The 16,660-nt window shown below is 44.5% G+C and overlaps 1 long non-coding RNA gene and 2 other non-coding genes across 3 annotated transcripts; 1 reads left to right on the top strand and 2 right to left on the bottom strand.

Annotated features, from left to right (window-relative positions):
• Positions 1 to 7,236: 7,236 nt before the first annotated feature.
• TRNAN-GUU lies at positions 7,237 to 7,310 on the bottom strand. The gene has a single exon. It is a non-coding gene; the product is annotated as a tRNA-Asn (tRNA).
• A 35-nt stretch (positions 7,311 to 7,345) lies between these two features.
• Positions 7,346 to 9,170, top strand: LOC122481076. Its single transcript, XR_006296745.1, has 2 exons — positions 7,346 to 8,122; positions 8,687 to 9,170. It is a non-coding gene; the product is annotated as an uncharacterized LOC122481076 (long non-coding RNA).
• A 4,578-nt stretch (positions 9,171 to 13,748) lies between these two features.
• LOC122482396 lies at positions 13,749 to 13,912 on the bottom strand. Its single transcript, XR_006297177.1, has one exon. It is a non-coding gene; the product is annotated as a U1 spliceosomal RNA (small nuclear RNA).
• Positions 13,913 to 16,660: the final 2,748 nt, after the last annotated feature.

The following is a 16,660-nucleotide window of genomic DNA, read 5'->3' on the forward strand; positions in this document are numbered from 1 at the left end:
TTCAAGTTTAGGAATCACTGGGTCAGTGCAGCCTGCTTCCCTGTCAACCAAGATACAGCACGTTCACGGGTAGGGGACTCAACATCACAAAGATAACACCACTCCTTAATTTTATGGTTTACATAAGAATATCAAAAAGTGTTTCTTAGAATTCAAACTGGGCAATATAATTCTAAAGGTTAAATGGAAATGGAAAAGTAACAAGCAGAAATAACTCAGGGAAATTCTTTTTTTTTAGAACAATAAGGAAGAACTAATCCTATGAAATATTAATTACAGTAACTAAAATAGTTAAGATATCGTGTATGAATCGACAGTCATAAATGGGACAAGAATCCAGAAGTAGACCAAAATACATAAAGAAATGTAGTATATTAGAAAGAAGATCTTGAACCAGTAACTCTAATGAGTTTTTGAATAACTAGGTACGTGTCTAGAAAAAAAAAATGGTCAATGAATATCATGTCCTTTACATAAGGTAAATTCCAAATTGATCAAAGATTCAAATAATAATAAAGAGAAACATAAAAGTTCTTGTAGAAACATGGAACAATTATTTTATTATCTTGGTGTGTGTGGTAAAAAGTTGTTCTATGACATAAATTCAGAAGTCCTGAGAGAAAATATCCATGAATTTGACTACATAAATCAAATGAAATCTTTATAAGTCCAAACACAACAATTTGGAGAAATATTTGCAACTCACATTGCGCTAAAAATCCTCCACTTTAAGTTCATACTTTGGTGGTTAACATCCTTCTCACTGCCCTAATTGTGAATTCACACCCCAAAACAGCTGAAACCCCTTGATAACAAACCCAACCACTGGACTCTAACTTCCTTTGCCTCTTCCCTTCTCCCCCACCCCCACCCTAGGCTTCTCACTCCCTCCACACCTCCCTCGCTTTGCTTTCCCTCCACCCCACCCGAGACCCAGTAAAGACTATGGCCCACAGCTCCTCACTGTCTCTACTCCCCCCTGTTAAATGGAGCACCCTGCCCGTTAGGCCCCTGCTCTACACAAGGTGACCCCCCTCTTTGGGACTGTGAATATAATAAACTTCTTCCTTTCAAACCTGCTTCTTTTCTTTTTTTTTTTTTTTTAAAAATTTTTTTTTTCAACGTTTATTTATTTTTGGGACAGAGAGAGACAGAGCATGAACGGGGGAGGGGCAGAGAGAGAGGGAGACACAGAATCAGAAACAGGCTCCAGGCTCTGAGCCATCAGCCCAGAGCCTGACGCGGGGCTCGAACTCACGGATCAAACCTGCTTCTTTTCTGTGGCTGCACCAACTTCATCAAACCGTACCCAACATCTACATTCTTAGAACATGCATCATACACAAACAGCCAATTTCCCTAATATTTACAGAACTACAAAACCAGTACGAAATAGGCCAACAACCCAATAAAAATAGCAAACATATAAAGAATAAAAAAAGAAATTTCTGGGGCACTCAGTTGGTTATGCGGCCAACTCTTGCTTTCGGCTTAGGTCAAGGTCTCCGGATTGGTGAGTTCCTCTGGCATCAGCCTCTGTGATGGCAGTGGAGCCTGCTTGGGATTCTCTCCCTCCTCTTTCTCTCTCTAGCCTATCCCCTATTTGCACTCTCCCTCTCCCAAAATAAATAAATAAATATTTTAAAAATTAAAAATAATGAAAATAAAAAGGAAAATGCAATGATAAGGAAAGATATTCAACGTTCAATGCTGTTATTAATTAAAGTAATACAATTTAAAACTACACTGAAATAACATTTTTTTACCTATAGGGAATGATAAAATTTTTAAAAGTTTAATTTGTTGGAGAGGTTAAAAAATATTAACGAAAAGGTAAATTGGTGCAAGTTCTAAAGGGTGCTTTTAAAACAACATCTTTCAAATATTTAAACAAACTTTTTCTTTTTTTTACTTTTAAACTCCACATTTAGAAATTTATTCCACAGACATGCCTACACACGTGTGAAATTAAATATATACAAGGCTGCCCAGTGGGCCTGCACTTGGGGGCCTCCCGCCCTCCCCAGCTGCCCCCACCATCTCCTGGGGTCCACCCCCAGGCACCTGGAGTTCACTCATCAAATCCCGGGGGGGGGGGGGGGGGGGGGGGAATTCCCCAACTCCCGAACCCCGCCCCATGCTGAGCCGCCCCCCCCCCCCCCACCCCCGCTGCCTTCCAAAGGCCCTGGGAGCATTTTTCATTAAGCACAACACTGGAAACCTCTCTAAATGCCCATCAGTTTGGGGGGGGTAACTAAAAATAGGACAGTACAGCTAGACAATTAAATATGGTTGGGCAAGCTGTCAAAAAGAATGAGGAAGTTCCTGATATTACAATCTGGTGTGATTGGAAAGAAATGGTCCTAACATTTTGCAACTCCTCCCATCAGGGGGTGGAGCTTATGAGCTTATTTGTCCACCATCTGAATGTGGGATTGGCTCCGTGACTTGCTTTGGCCAGTGCTGGCACCTTAGCAAACCTGATGCAAGAACAGGCTTGAAAAATGTTTGCAGAGTGGGGGTTAGCCTCTTTTTGCTGCACTGGGAATCCTGAGACCACAGTCTGAAGACCCCCAGGTCAGTGTGCTGGAGAGATTGCATGGAGAAAAAGGTCCATCCCAGCTCTTCTAGTCAATTCAGCTGTACCTCAGACATTGCTTGAGCCATCCTACACCGCCCAGCCCCAAATGAGTCGGCTTAGGCCAGAAAAAACTTCTAACTCACAGAAGCACTAAAAAAATAATAAATTATCATTATTCTGAGTCAGTAAGTTTGGGATAGTTTGTTCAGTAAAAGCTAACTTAAATTCACTGAGACATAAATCAAGCAAAGATTCCACAGTGAGGAACCATCTTATCATCTGCAATCATTTATATCAAAAGGATAATGGTGGTTGCAAGAGATACACACTTTTACTTGTATATACATCAACATCTCTGGAGTGATACAGAAGAAATATAAATTTATATAAATATTAATATAAACGAAAGGGCCCATTAAGTACTCAGTATCATGGATAAAAATAGATCATCAAGTTTCAAAACAGTAGGGACAAGGGAGGGAGGCAAACCATAAGAGACTCTTAAATACTGAGAACAAACTGAGGGTTGGTGGGGGGTGGGGGAGAGGGCAAAGTGGGTGATGGGCATTGAGGAGGGCACTTGTTGGGATGAGCACTGGGTGTTGTATAGAAAGGAATTTGACAATAAATTATATTTAAAAAAAACAGTAGAGACAAAGAGGAGATCCTGTAAGCTTTTGGGAAGGGAGGTGGGAGAACAGTTTAATGTAAATCGTCAAGAATCGGAATGGCATCTGCCTTCTCTACAGTGTTGATACCCTCCAGTCTATAACCATCATGAACAAACCTGTAATCAAAGTTGGGTTTCTTGGCTCATTGCAACGAAGGAGACAGCAGACACAGTGGGGAACTATGGGACAATTCTACCTTTGGAAATCTTAATAATTTATATTCAAAAAGTAGAAGGAGAAGAACAGGGCTAAATATGAAATTGGTAAAGAAGCAACAATTACTTGGTTGGGAAAAGGAGGGGAAGTTTGGTCATTTTTTGTGGTTTGGACTGTGTTCTGCTCATGCTCAGAGATGATCATTGTAGGAATGCTGGCCATACTGACTCCATTTTTGGCCGCCACTTTGACTGTGTTGCTTGGTGATCTTTCTAGTTTTATGTTCTCCACACGCCCCCAAACATTACTGTCCATGTCTTGTGATCACAGGGGAGACAAGGGGACCAAGTGTTCTATTATGGCCTCTAGCAGGTCTATTAAGTTTCAAACTCAGAGGGGTACCTGGTTGGCTGGTTGGTTAAGCGGCTCAGGTCATGATCTCCCAGTTTGTGAGAACCCCACATTGGGCTCTGCACTGGCAGTGTGGCGCCTGCTTGGGATTCTCTCTGCACACCCCCTCACCCCCGACCCCCCCACACACCGTCTCTCTCTCTCCAAATAAATAAATAAATAAACTTAGAAAGGTTCAAACTCGGATAACAGTTTTCACTTCCTGGTGCACACATGGCACCAGGAGGTGTTAATGTTACCCAAAACTGTTGTCTGATTTGTTTTTCCTTCTCAAAGTGCCTTCTCAGTTTGGGGGATACTTTACACTTCTTCTGCCTTCGAACAATCATGAAGTAGTTCTTTTTTTTCCCTCTTTGCCTCATCATGATTACAGAGTGATTTTGTCTGATGTTGGTGCTCTGTGAAATTTTTTCGTTTTAACAGGTGAACATCACAGCCCAGGTGTTTTCAGTCAGGCCAGCTCTAAGCGGACAGCAGTGAAGAGACATTTTTTCTTTCTCAATAGCAACTCTAGCAAATATAAAACAACAATGAAGCAATGCTTTCAAAACTCTGAGGACAAATAAGTTCAACCTAAAATTCTCTATTTAGCAAAATATCAATTAGCAGATATAATATAGGATATGGATATAATAGACCTTTTCAGACATACAATGTCTCAAAGAGTTTGGTTCTCAAGCAACTTCTCTACAGCATGTGAAGATAGCCTGGTTCATCTGAGGGTTTTAATGTATACTTATAAAGCAGATGGTTCCTTTGTTATAAAAGTAATAAAGCCATGCTTGTTGACTTTATGGAAAAATAAAATTGTTTATTAAAAACAATCAAGTTAGTACATGTTTAGCCTTTGGGAACTGCGGGGGGGGAGCTAGTAGAGGTGATGAGAATTTTTTAATGTATCTTTCTATAATCCCTTGATTTTCTGTTGTCACGCACACACACACACAATTCCTCTAGGAGGAAAAGATAAAAGACAAGTTCTGCTCCCAACTGCACGTGACTGTTCTCAAGTCTGCAATCTGGGGGCGCCTGGGTGGCTCAGTCGGTTAAGCATCCGACTTCAGCTCAGGTCAAGATCTCGCGGTCCGTGAGTTCGAGCCCCGCGTCGGGCTCTGGGCTGATGGCTCAGAGCCTGGGGCCTGCTTCCGATTCTGTGTCTCCCTCTCTCTCTGCCCCTCCCCCATTCATGCTCTGTCTCTCTCTGTCTCAAAAATAAATAAACGTTAAAAAATTAAAAAATAAAAATAAAAAATCAAGTCTGCAATCTGATCACTCACTATAAAGGGCATATTAGACACTCAGGAGATGCCTCTTTATGTTCCCACCTGTTACGGATTTAATGTTTCTGTCCTTCCCAAATCCGTATGTTCAAGCCCTAACCCCCAATGTGATGGTATTAGGAGGTGAAACCCTCAGGAGGTAATTAGGTTTAGATGAGGTCATGAGGGTGGTGCCCCATGATGGGATTAGTAGCCTTATACAAACAGGAAGTCTCCAGACCCTCCTCTCTCTGCCCTCTGAAATACACTGAGACGGTGGCCATCCGTAAGCCTCAAAGAGGGACCTCACCAAGAACTGAATCTGCTACCACTTTAATTTTTGACTTTTCAGCCTCCAGAACTGTGAGAAACACATGTCTGTGGTTTAAGTCACCATATCTATTGGTATTTTGTTATAGCAGCCTGAGCTAGGACACCATGCAAAACCTCGGAAAGGATCACAATAAAACTTTATAAATCTATTTGAGAATGTGTTCCCTGTTTCTGTTTCCTCTGAGAAGTTCCCTTTAGCTATTCACCTCAGCTCACCAAACGAGGTTTTAAAACAAGTGTCACATACCAGCAAAGACAGAACAATTCCACAAGATCAATAGAATGGCCACCATTATTAAATTCCCCCAAATAAAGTCCTGAGAATGCAGTGTCTCCTCTTGCTGCCACAAGAGAAAATTTTAAAGATCCATTATCTAGGGGTGCCTGGGTGGCTCAGTCGGTTAAGTGTCTGCTCTTGGTTTTGGTTCAGGTCATAATCTCAGTGTTTGTGAGTTCAAGCCCGGCATCGGGCTCTGTACTGACAGTGCACTGACAGTGCAGAGCCTCTTGGGAGTCTCTCTCTGCCTCTCCCCTGCTCTGTCTCTCTCTCAAAAATAAATAAATAAATAAATAAATAAATAAATAAATAAATAAATAAATAGATCCATTATCTAAAGTCTTAGTCTGATGAACATTTCAAACATGTCCCCTTTCCAATTTGTATTTGGCTCAGGACCAACCATGAAGATCCCTCTCTGAAGCATGAGTTCTTGGTTCCTCTTCAGCAGCATAAGCCTGGGCTTCCTGTCACAGGAACACTGGGAACCGCTCCTCTACAGTCCTGTGAATCCAACCTTGTGAACCACTTCCCCAGGATCCCCAGGTGGCAAGAAAACAAAAGAGACTGTCGCAGCACTAGCCCCTCACCTACCAGACTTAGGGATGTGTGAGACCAACAAGCAGTAACATTCCCCAAGCCAAAGTGATGGATTTGTGCTGCTATCAAATGTCAGATGGGGTTGCCAAGAAAAGAGTGTTCTCTTAGAAGGTGGGAATATAACTAGGTACAACTTCTGTGGAAGGCAATCTGTCAAGAAGTAGCAACATGAGAAATGGCAAATACTTTGATCCGGAAAGTCCACCTCCAGGAATCTCTTTTAGGGAAATCCATGCATAAGTGATGTTCTCTGAACAGTGATATTTGCATAACGGTGTTCTCTGAAGAAGTTTTTATAAGAATAAACATTAGAACCAATGTCCTGTCCAGCAATTAGGGAATGTTTACATCTACACTAGCCCATCCATACCATGAAAAGATATGCAGTTGTTTCAAAGAACGAGGCCAATAAGGAAAATGGTGAGGAAGTGCCACTGAAAAGAGTTACAGCAGCTAATGTTTAATAAACATTTATTCAGTGGTCAAATGGTTCATGTGTATATCTCTATAACATTTAAATTAACCCATAAGGAAAGTCCTCCTATGTGTCCCCTCTTATAGACAAAGAAATTGAGGCACAGAAAATTCCATAATTTGTTCAAAGCCATGGTGAAGGAATCAAAATTTCCATTCAGAACTTGAGGCTTCATGGCAAGCAGTTTTGTTGTTCCCAGTTCTGGGAATTTTCAAGTTTCCAGGATGTGCAGTTGTAAAAACCCAGTTTGGGAAAGGACTCGGCAGTGGCTCAGGGGTAAGGCCTACACGTGAGCTATTGAAAAAAATGCCTTTGCTGAAAAATTTCTTCTTTTAGGCAATTTCATGGGACTAGAGTCTTCGGGCAGCATGCTCTGGAGCCTGATTTAAAGTGGACAGAAGTCCAGACGACTCTCAGGGTAAATAAGGTCACTAACAGGTAACCTAAAGTTGCAAGTAGCTAGTAAAAGAGACCGTCCCTGGGTGGGCTCGAACCACCAACCTTTCGGTTAACAGCCGAACGCGCTAACCGATTGCGCCACAGAGACACGGAAACTCCACTTCCTAAACTCATTTCCTGATCCCAGAAATTGCTTCTCAACCTCTGGTTGGATATGTCTTCACATTCCCCTACTCGGGAAACTGGAGGCGTGGGAGATACTGAGGCCAACAGTCGTGTCGCTGGGCACGTCTGAACACCGATACCGGCCCAGATTCACGGGGGGAACTCGGAGAGCCCAACGCCAGATCCACGGCGTCCCCGCCGGCTCCTCGCCTCCTCAACAGCCGCCTGCCTCCAGGTGTCGCCCGCAGCCTCTCAGGCCCAAGTCATCCAGCTTCCAATTGTTAGCTCAGAACTACTCGGGGCGCTCACAGTGAGTCCCCGCGACACCAGGCGGACGCGCGTGGGGACACTACATTACCCCTTTGCCCCCACCTCGCTGCCCGCCCGCGACGCCGCTAAGATGGGGACTCAACGCGGCAGGACCTGGCCTGGGCTCGCGATGCACGCCGTGCCCCAGGGCAGAGCCGGGCACCTAGGAGCCACTCACTCCGCACTAGGGTCCGACTGAGCTGGCCGCCCGGGACCGCCACGCGGCCTCCGTCCGCGGCTGGGGCGGAGGGGGTTGAACTGGAAAAGCCGAAGAAGAGACGGAGCGGGCGCGGGGCAGCCCGGCGACCTGCCCGGGAGAGCGCGCGAACACTCTGGCCGCTAAAGAAAAAGGCCAACAGAAAACTGAAAATGCCGATGTTCCTCCATTTCGATCACCTGCCCCTGGCCTTCTCTCTGCCGGCCACCGCTCGGACCGCAACTGCGTGCGGTTGGTGCTCTCGATTCCGAAAGATACATAGTCCGCTTGTAAGTGCTTGGTTTGAAGACCGCAGCGCCGTGAGATGTCACCCTTTGGCCCTAGCGACCCCCGAGTGCAGGCCTCGGTGCAGGTGGGAGGCCCACAATCCCTGCTCACAGCAGGAAAGAAGGAAACGCTACAAACCGTCCCCCCGGGGGGACCCGGTCCTGCCCCGGCCCGGAGCCGGCCGCGCATCCCTCCTCCTCGCCCCCGTGCCCTGCCGAGGAATGTAGACGAAAGTGACCGACCGTTTGTATTCCTCGTAGGTGCACTGCCTGAGGCAACCGTAGGAGAGGCTGATAAAGAATTCTGAAGAACAGGGCGTCCGTGGGGGCTTAATATTAAGACTGGAGTAAACTCAGTGATGCTCAATGTGTTCTAAGAGTAGGACGAAGACAGCTGTAGCTTTAATTCCACGTCAGTAGAGCTGAAATTCGCTATAGCTTGGTAGCCATTTTCAGGCTATCCGCAAGCGTGTACTCAGATATTTTTTCTTTATAAAGTAGCTAATAATATTCTCTTTATCAATATGCGTGTTCCTTTCTGTCGTATTTCCCCAACCACGGACAAAGAAGAGGCGAACAAGCAGGGCGGGGGCACAGAAAGTGCACTTGGCGTCACGGAAACCTACACTTGTGCCTAAAGAACTTGGAGAAAAGTGCCCACGACGGTTGTGGAAAGTTGGAAAATTCCAGTAACAGGAATAAGGAGGTGAGGGTCCGTGGTGAGTCCCGTGGAGACCCCGTGGGGTGAATCATCCCGGACGTTCTTTCCACCGAAGTCTGGGGTTCCGTCTGGGCGCAAACTAGCACCGAGAGTGGCGGTTCTAAACCGCCCAGCGGAGGGCGGAGTTGCTCCCTCAGCCCGACCGTATCCCCGCGCAGCACTTTCTATCCATTACCCAGGTCCCTCCTCGAGCTGGGTAGGAAGTAGGAAGTAGAAGTAGGAAGTTCAAAGGCCTGGGTTGTGACTTAGTGCGAATCAGCTGCCGGCCTGAGGAAATCTATTAAACTCTCTACAGACCTATTTCCTAATAAACATACACGCCGAGGTTGTCTTCGGTCTCGGCTCAGATATTTTACATTTGGGCAACGATTCCAAGCTGCTAGAGGGAAAAGAAGCGCATCTACTTCGCGTCATCTAGCTCGCTCAGTTTGTAGCGCTCACGACTTCTAATTTCAGGGTCTTGAGCCTCTCCCAGCTTCCAGTGCATTTTATTTGGCGGTCTTCGCATTGGGTACCCTCCGTGGCCGGTGCTATGCGGTTCCCGTGGTGGCCACGAGAGGGCGCGTGGTCCCTTCCCCTGGGAACTCGGCTCCCAGGAACCACTACTTTTTTTTTCAGTTTGGATGGTAAAGAATAATGATGCCCTGTCGATTCATTGTCTCTGAGACTGGCAGAAACCCAGTATTTCTTTCTTTCTTTCTTTTTTTTTTTTTTTACCACCCCAACTCTAGTATCGTCTTGAGTCGGGGCATGGGGGGTTGGTTGCCGTATATTCAGCTGCCCAGCTCAGGTGCTACCTCATTCTCTCTGCTGCTACCAAACTATGGGAAAAGGCACAAAGGCAACAGGATTTGAAAGCAACTGACTTCCTTTGTAATTTTAAATGTTTTATTCTACGCATTAAAAGACTTATTCCAAGAATGGTGCATAGGTTTCCACAGATCACCAAAGGAGTCCTCAGTAGAAAAGCGGTTTAAAATCTGCATGCTTGGGAGAAAAGACTCCGTGACTCCAGAAACGGGGGGGGGGGGGGGGGGGGGGGGGGGGTGGAATGGGAAGGAAGATTCAGAAGGAAGAGCTACAAAATTGGGTGGAGGGGAGGAAAGAGATGGATTCTGGGGGCTGGTCCCCACTAAGGACAGTTTGTCTGGACCTCCCATCCCAACATTTTGTCTTTCAAAGCAGCCTCTCTTCCAACTGGCTGATTCTGGGAAATTCTAGCATTTTCTACTAGGTGTACTAGGCCTACACTATGTTCCCTCTACCAGGACCAGATCCAGCACCTTACAGTTGGCCTTTTGCTAATCCTCTCTTTTATGGTCCTAGGAAAGTCTGTAGGCGAGGCAAAACTTTATTTCTACCCTCTTGGGGACTCCAAATGGGTCTGACCATAAGCAGATTAATAGGAGAAAAGCACACTGATATTTACATATACAATGGGAAGGTCCAACAGGAAAATGAAAATTCAAAGAAGTGAGTACGCCTACGTGTTTCTGTACTAGGTTGAACAAAGGAGAGCAAAATATATGGCAAGATTAAAGGGAGACACGAGTTATTTTAACAATGTCTTTCCATGTTTCTCTGGGTCCTGACTTCCTGTCTCAGATGACAAGAATGTTTCTTTCCTTCTGGTCTGGGGAGGGCACCTTTCACATGAGTTTTCTCTCCTGCTTTCAGGAAGGAATGGGGAGATCAGAGTGCTTACGTTGCACCTGCTGTTTCCCAAGTGCCTTTGGCTCAAAATAATCCTTATGTTGAAGTGGCAGATTTGGGAATGGCATATCCTGCCACTCTTCAAGTTAAAGCATGGGAATATGCTCAGAGAACAGGATACTTAGTCCAGATCTCCTTCCGGTGCTGTGGGGTCATCATGCTGACAGTGAGTCCAGCAGTCTCAGATCATTCTTATTATTTGTTAATAAAGTAAAAAGAAAACCCTTGGGCTAGGTCATTTGTAAACATGGAAAATAGTATTAAAATTGTTTAGAAATCAGTAATCTATGTAAAATCCTTCATTCTATCTTTTGTAATTTTTTAAAGCACTTTTTTAAATTTTATTTTTTTTAAGTAATCTCTACAACCAACATGGGGCTCAAACTGATGACCTCAAGATCCAGAGTCACATGCTCTACTGAGCCAGCCAGGCACCCCTAAAATCCTTCATTTTATTTTTAAGATTTTATTTTTAAGTAATTTCTACATCCAACATGGGGCTCGAACTTACCACCTGGAGATCAATAGTCTCCTACTCCACCAACTGAGCCAGCCAGGCGCCGCTAAAATCCTTCATTTACAGTCACTGGCAAGAATTCAGTACTTGCACCTACAACTATAACACAGTAATATCACCAGATTAGTCTTCTTGCTTTAAACAACCATAATAATGGACAAAATATGTGAAACACCTGTTTATAGACACTGGACAGAAGTAGGGCAAGACTATGATTCCCTGAGAAAGGGTTCGGGAAATGATCTGATCCCAGCAAGGTGGAATCTCAGCAGAACACAGTCTTCACACTGAGCTGAGAAGGTAGAGATCAAAATTAGGGCAGCTGAATCATCAGAGCAGAGCACCAGAAGATGCCAGTTTTTAGAAGTCCATTTTGGGTCCCCAGTGGGTCATTTGGTGAGTGTAGGGCAGCTCAAGTACAGAGAGCTATTATCCAAGGCTTACCAGATTACAGATGCTACAAGATGGAAAACAGAATAGATCCTAGAGATCAGTGCTGTCAACACTGGAATTCAGGCCTTGTTAACAATTTAACAACTCTACCACTTTGAGCATTCAGCTGATACTCCAGAAATGCTCTGTTTTAGGTGTGAAAACCACACCCTAGTATAAGGCTTACTCTTGACTCTCCCTAGCAAATATTAAAGCCAAGCCCTGACAAGATTAACAGAGGAGACAGGGTTTCGAGGTTGAGTCATATCAAGTTAGAGAACTTTGGAAACACCCTGGACTCTCCAAAGATCCACCTAAATAAAACAAAACCAGTCCTACACAAGTTCAACGTCATAGGCTAGTAATCAAATTGCTTGGTAAAACAAATTATACTCTCTGGAAGAAGATACCAGAATCTGGAGTCTCTAAAATGTATCTTTCAAAGTGTGCTGAAGCAATAAAAAAAAATACTAGACATACAAAGAAACAAAGGATGAAGCCCATTTAACTCATACTTTAAAAAAATAGCAGTCAAGAGAAACCAACTCCCAGATGTCCCAATAGTAGATTTAGCAGACTTGAAAATGCATACACAATGTATACATTATATATTTTACATATATTTTTATATATAAATAATATATATGAAAAGCAAAAGGAATATACAATGTCAATGAGTGCTCTGTGCTCTAACAGAGAATCTCACAAAAAGTGAAAATCATAAAAAAGAATCAAATAGAAGTTCTAGGATTGCCCAATGGACCCACAAACAAGGAAAGATACAGATTATGCATGGTTTCAGCGACATGGGTTCCACTCACCATGGCGAATGGTAACCAGCACTACCGAGGGCCCAACAGCCAATACCAAAGAACAACTCAGCTCCTGATATAATACCAGTCCCCGGTAGGAAAGAAGGGAAGGTATCAGCCAGGCTGGTGGGTCACAGGTTGATCACGCAGGACCTTTACATCATGGGAGAGGCACTGGAATAGATACATTTATTATGGTTTTGCCTTCTTTGCCTGCAGTGGTTCTGCTTAAAACAATCATCTGTGTGTACTTTCAATGCCTCTTCCATATCCTGGAATTCCACACAGCATTGCTTCTGACCAAGAACTCATGTGACAGTTGCTGCCCCCGCCCCCCGCTCACTCGCCAAATTTGCTCTGAAGGAAGTAGCCTGATGGAACGGAATGTGCTTTTGAAGATTGTTTCGCTGCCACCTGGATGACAAGACAATGCCTTGAGAATCTGGATATTTCACACATATACACTATATCAGCAACCAGTATATGGTGCTGTTTCTCCCAGGTCTGGGAATCAAGTGGTCAAAATGGGAGTGGCGGATACACTAGTAAACGTTTTGCTTCCCTCTCACCTCTGTAATTATGGGCCCTGGAAGTCTCAGCTCCTGAGAGAAATGCTCTCAGCAACAAATGCCATAATGGCTGTGTTAAAGTGTACGTTGAGACTGCTCCCGGGCCATTTGGGGCTCCTCACGACAGAGAAGGAACAAATAGAAAGTTCCTGAGTGGAATGACTGATCCTGACAAGAGAAAACTGGAGTGCCACTACACAAAGAAGCAAGTAGAGTACTTGAGAATGAGGAAAGCCCTCAGAAAACCGAAAGCCTTTAGAAGACCTCTTGGAACTCAGTACACTCTGATTAAAAGTCAAGGATGGAGAGTATTATGCTAAGTGAAATAAGTCATACAGACCTGAGAAACTTAGAAGACCATGGGGGAGGAAAAGGAAAAAAAAAAAAAAAAGAGGTTAGAGAGGGAGGGAGCCAAAACATAAAAGCCTCTTAAAAACTGAGAACAAACTGAGGGTTGATTGGGGGTGGGTAATGATGGTATTGAGCAGGGTACCTGTTGGGATGAGCACTGGGTGTTGTATGGAAATCAACTTAACAAATTTCATACTTAAAAAACTAATAAAAGTAAAAATCCAGGTCAAAAAAAATAAATCAGTTAAAACTACAACAAACCAGTATATATAAACCGAAGCAAGTGACCTGAGCATATTCCCAAAAAACTGTGATAAAGTTAAAACCGGCACAAACACTTACAGCAACGGTATATCTGCCACCCAAACCTCTGAAAAAACCTCGAAGCAACTCTTACTGAAATATCACCCATCACGTGCCCAGAAAACACTCTATATTGCATAACCCCGCATAGTTCAACTCAAGCCAAAAACCCACAGGGATGTAATAAACCTACTTTTCGCACCATAAAGCTCAGGGGAGAGCGCGAACGCAGTCCCCCACTACCACAAATTATGCAGTCGAGTTTCCCACATTTGGGGAAATCGCAGGGGTCAGCACATCCCGAGTGCAATAGATAAGCCTCGCCCTGGGAAAACCACCTGCCTGATCATGGTATCTCCCCTGCCAGGTAAGTATGACTTCCGCCCCCTCCGCCCTACTACACCCTCTCACGCCTGACACTCTCTACACACGGTCACTTCCGTCCACACAACCCCGAGCCTCCCTAAGACTTTGCCACACGCAGCACACGAACTTGCAACCAAAAGTCCTGGAATGGCTCCCACAGCACGCGAGATCATATGCTATTTAAGCGGCAGTTGCCGAAACATCAGCCCCTGCGCTCCCCTATTTACATAGCACACGCCCTATCCGTGACGTCACGGGAACGCTCCTTTCCCTCCCGCCCACGTCCCGCCCTTGCCCTCTCCTCCTTTCTCCCCTGACACACAGCCCGTCAATGGGGGCGGGGCGCGAGCAGAGACAAGGGCCTGTCCCTCTTTTCCCGCAGGGGCAGAGGTCGTGGGTTTTGAAACCTTGGGCTTGTGGGAAATCTGTCTGGCAGGCTGCTGACGCCAGTACACCTTTCTTCAAACAGTGCTTTCTGGGTGGAGAGTGCAACGGTTAGGATTACAAAAGAGCTGTGTATATACACTGAGTATATCTAGTAAAACTCATTAAGCTTCACAACGGGTGGCGAAACCTGTTCCATTCTTGAAGGTTCAGTTTCATTCGTGGAACATTTCATTCCTTTCACTGTCAACCTTTAGGTGTGGGAGAGTGTTTTGAATTTTCTTTTTCTAGTCTTTTTCTGGAACACATGTTATTCTGTAAGCAGAAAGGGCTAAGGGTCCCCAGAAGAAGAAAGCCTAGACGTAGCTTTCGTGACACAAGAGAAGTCATTTTAGGCCCTCGGTTTTCCGTGATCTATGATGCCCTACAGGCTCTACTTGCGTAAGCACACTTCTTAAAAACCTTCCTAGAAGGCGTCAGAATTAAAAAGAAATGCCAGATTTTCAGTAGTTAAGGATTTTAAAGGAATGAATAAAAAAGAGTGCAAAAACTAACCGTCTCTACCAGGCTACGAAGTAGCCTAACCATATCAGAGACAATAAAACTCCCACTACTATTTCAAAAGTAAGACCCTGCATCCCCCCCCTTTTTTTTTTTTGAAGGGTGGGTGCACATGAGCAGGGGAGAAGCAAAGAGAGAGGTTGAGAGAATCTGAAGCAGGCTCAGCGCTGTCAGCACAGAGCCGGATTCAGAGCTTGATCCCACAAACTCTGAGATCATGACCTGAGCTGAAATCAAGATGCTTAACTGACTGAGTCACCCAGGTGTCCCAAGACACTGCATTCCTTACCAGAGATAGGGAACCCAAGGCCCCATCCAGCAGAACCCCCTTGCCCTTGCCAGACAATTACATCTCCTTCCCCCTTGCCCTTGCCAGACAATTACATCTCCTTCATTAAAATGTTAAAGTCTTCACTAATGTGACATTAGATGCACTTAGGAGGCTTGGTTTTTAAGTACGCCTGCATAACTTTATGCCTGCCTTTACAGGCAATGACAAAACTCTGAATATTCATCCTAACCCTAAATAGAACCGGGAACTACCTTACCCCTGCTCAGGTAGTCAAGGCTTTGGAAGTTCTCTCCGGTGATCTCCTTATTGGCTGTAAATAAAGTTTGGGTGACAATTCCACCGGGTGTAGTCTCTACCTGGAACTCACCAAGGAGGGAAGTTACACTACGGTTCATGTTTGGACCTCCTGAACTCATCCACTTTCCTGAACTAAATGTCTGTTTTTATTTCCTTGTTCTTACTTTGGTTTCTGGGAAATGTTCTTGACATCATCCTCCAACTCTAATGGAAGTAATCTGTGGTATCAAAGATGTTAAACAAAAACATCATGACCTGTAAGTGCCAAAGAAAGGATCAACAGAAGCTACAGAGAACCACGAAGAGGTAACTGAGGGTGGTACCAATGCCTTAAATTTTTATCACATCTCTCAGTGTAATTGAGTTTGATCAAAAGAACAGGAATTTGACGTGGCACCTTGACTGACTCTTGATTTCTGTTCAGGTCATCATCTCACGGTTCATGAGTTCGAGCCCTCATTGGGCCCTCTGCTGACAACACAGAGCCTGCTTGGGATTTTCGCTCTCTCCTTCTTTCTGCCCCTCCCCCAACTCATGTTCTCTGTTTCTGTCTTCTCTCTCTCTCAAAATAAAAAACTTTAAAAAATACTTAAAAAAAAAAAAAAAAAGATGGTAATTGTTAAAAAGAAAACCACAGGCCCAGAATGTCATCACTTAAGGTAAGGCCCCCAGGTCAGTAAATGAGGTCTTAATACCTAACCTAGCTGCACTTTCACCCCACCCCAGAATGTAATCTTTAACCAGTCAACTCAGAGTTTCCTGGTCAATACCAGGAAATTTACTGATAGACCCCTTCTCCCTGTAGGAGGGCAACCTTGCCTAAACAATACATTCTTTGGGGCACCTGGGTGGCTCAGTCCGACTTCAGCTCAGGTCATGATCTCACAGTTCGTGAGTTCCTCTGTGCTCACAGCTCAGAGCCTGGGGCCTGGTTCAGATTCTGTGTCTCCCTCTCTCTCTGCCCCTCCCCTGCACATGCTCTGTCCCTCTCTCTGTCTTAAAAGTACATAAAACATTAAAAAAAATTTTAAGAAAAAAAAACCCCAATACATTCCTTGTTCACCAATTCCCTCCTCCTCCTCTCCTCTTCCCAATTTCTTCTATAATGCCCTCTCTCCCCCTTTAAAAACTTTTGTTTAAACTCAATGGAGCTCCCCTTGACTTGCGAGATGGAAAGCCGCCCCTATTTGTGAATTGTTTAATAATAAAGTTAATTGGATCTT

Source organism: Prionailurus bengalensis, chromosome C1 (assembly GCF_016509475.1).
Source record: "Prionailurus bengalensis isolate Pbe53 chromosome C1, Fcat_Pben_1.1_paternal_pri, whole genome shotgun sequence".
In the NCBI taxonomy this organism is placed as follows: Eukaryota; Metazoa; Chordata; class Mammalia; order Carnivora; family Felidae; genus Prionailurus; species Prionailurus bengalensis.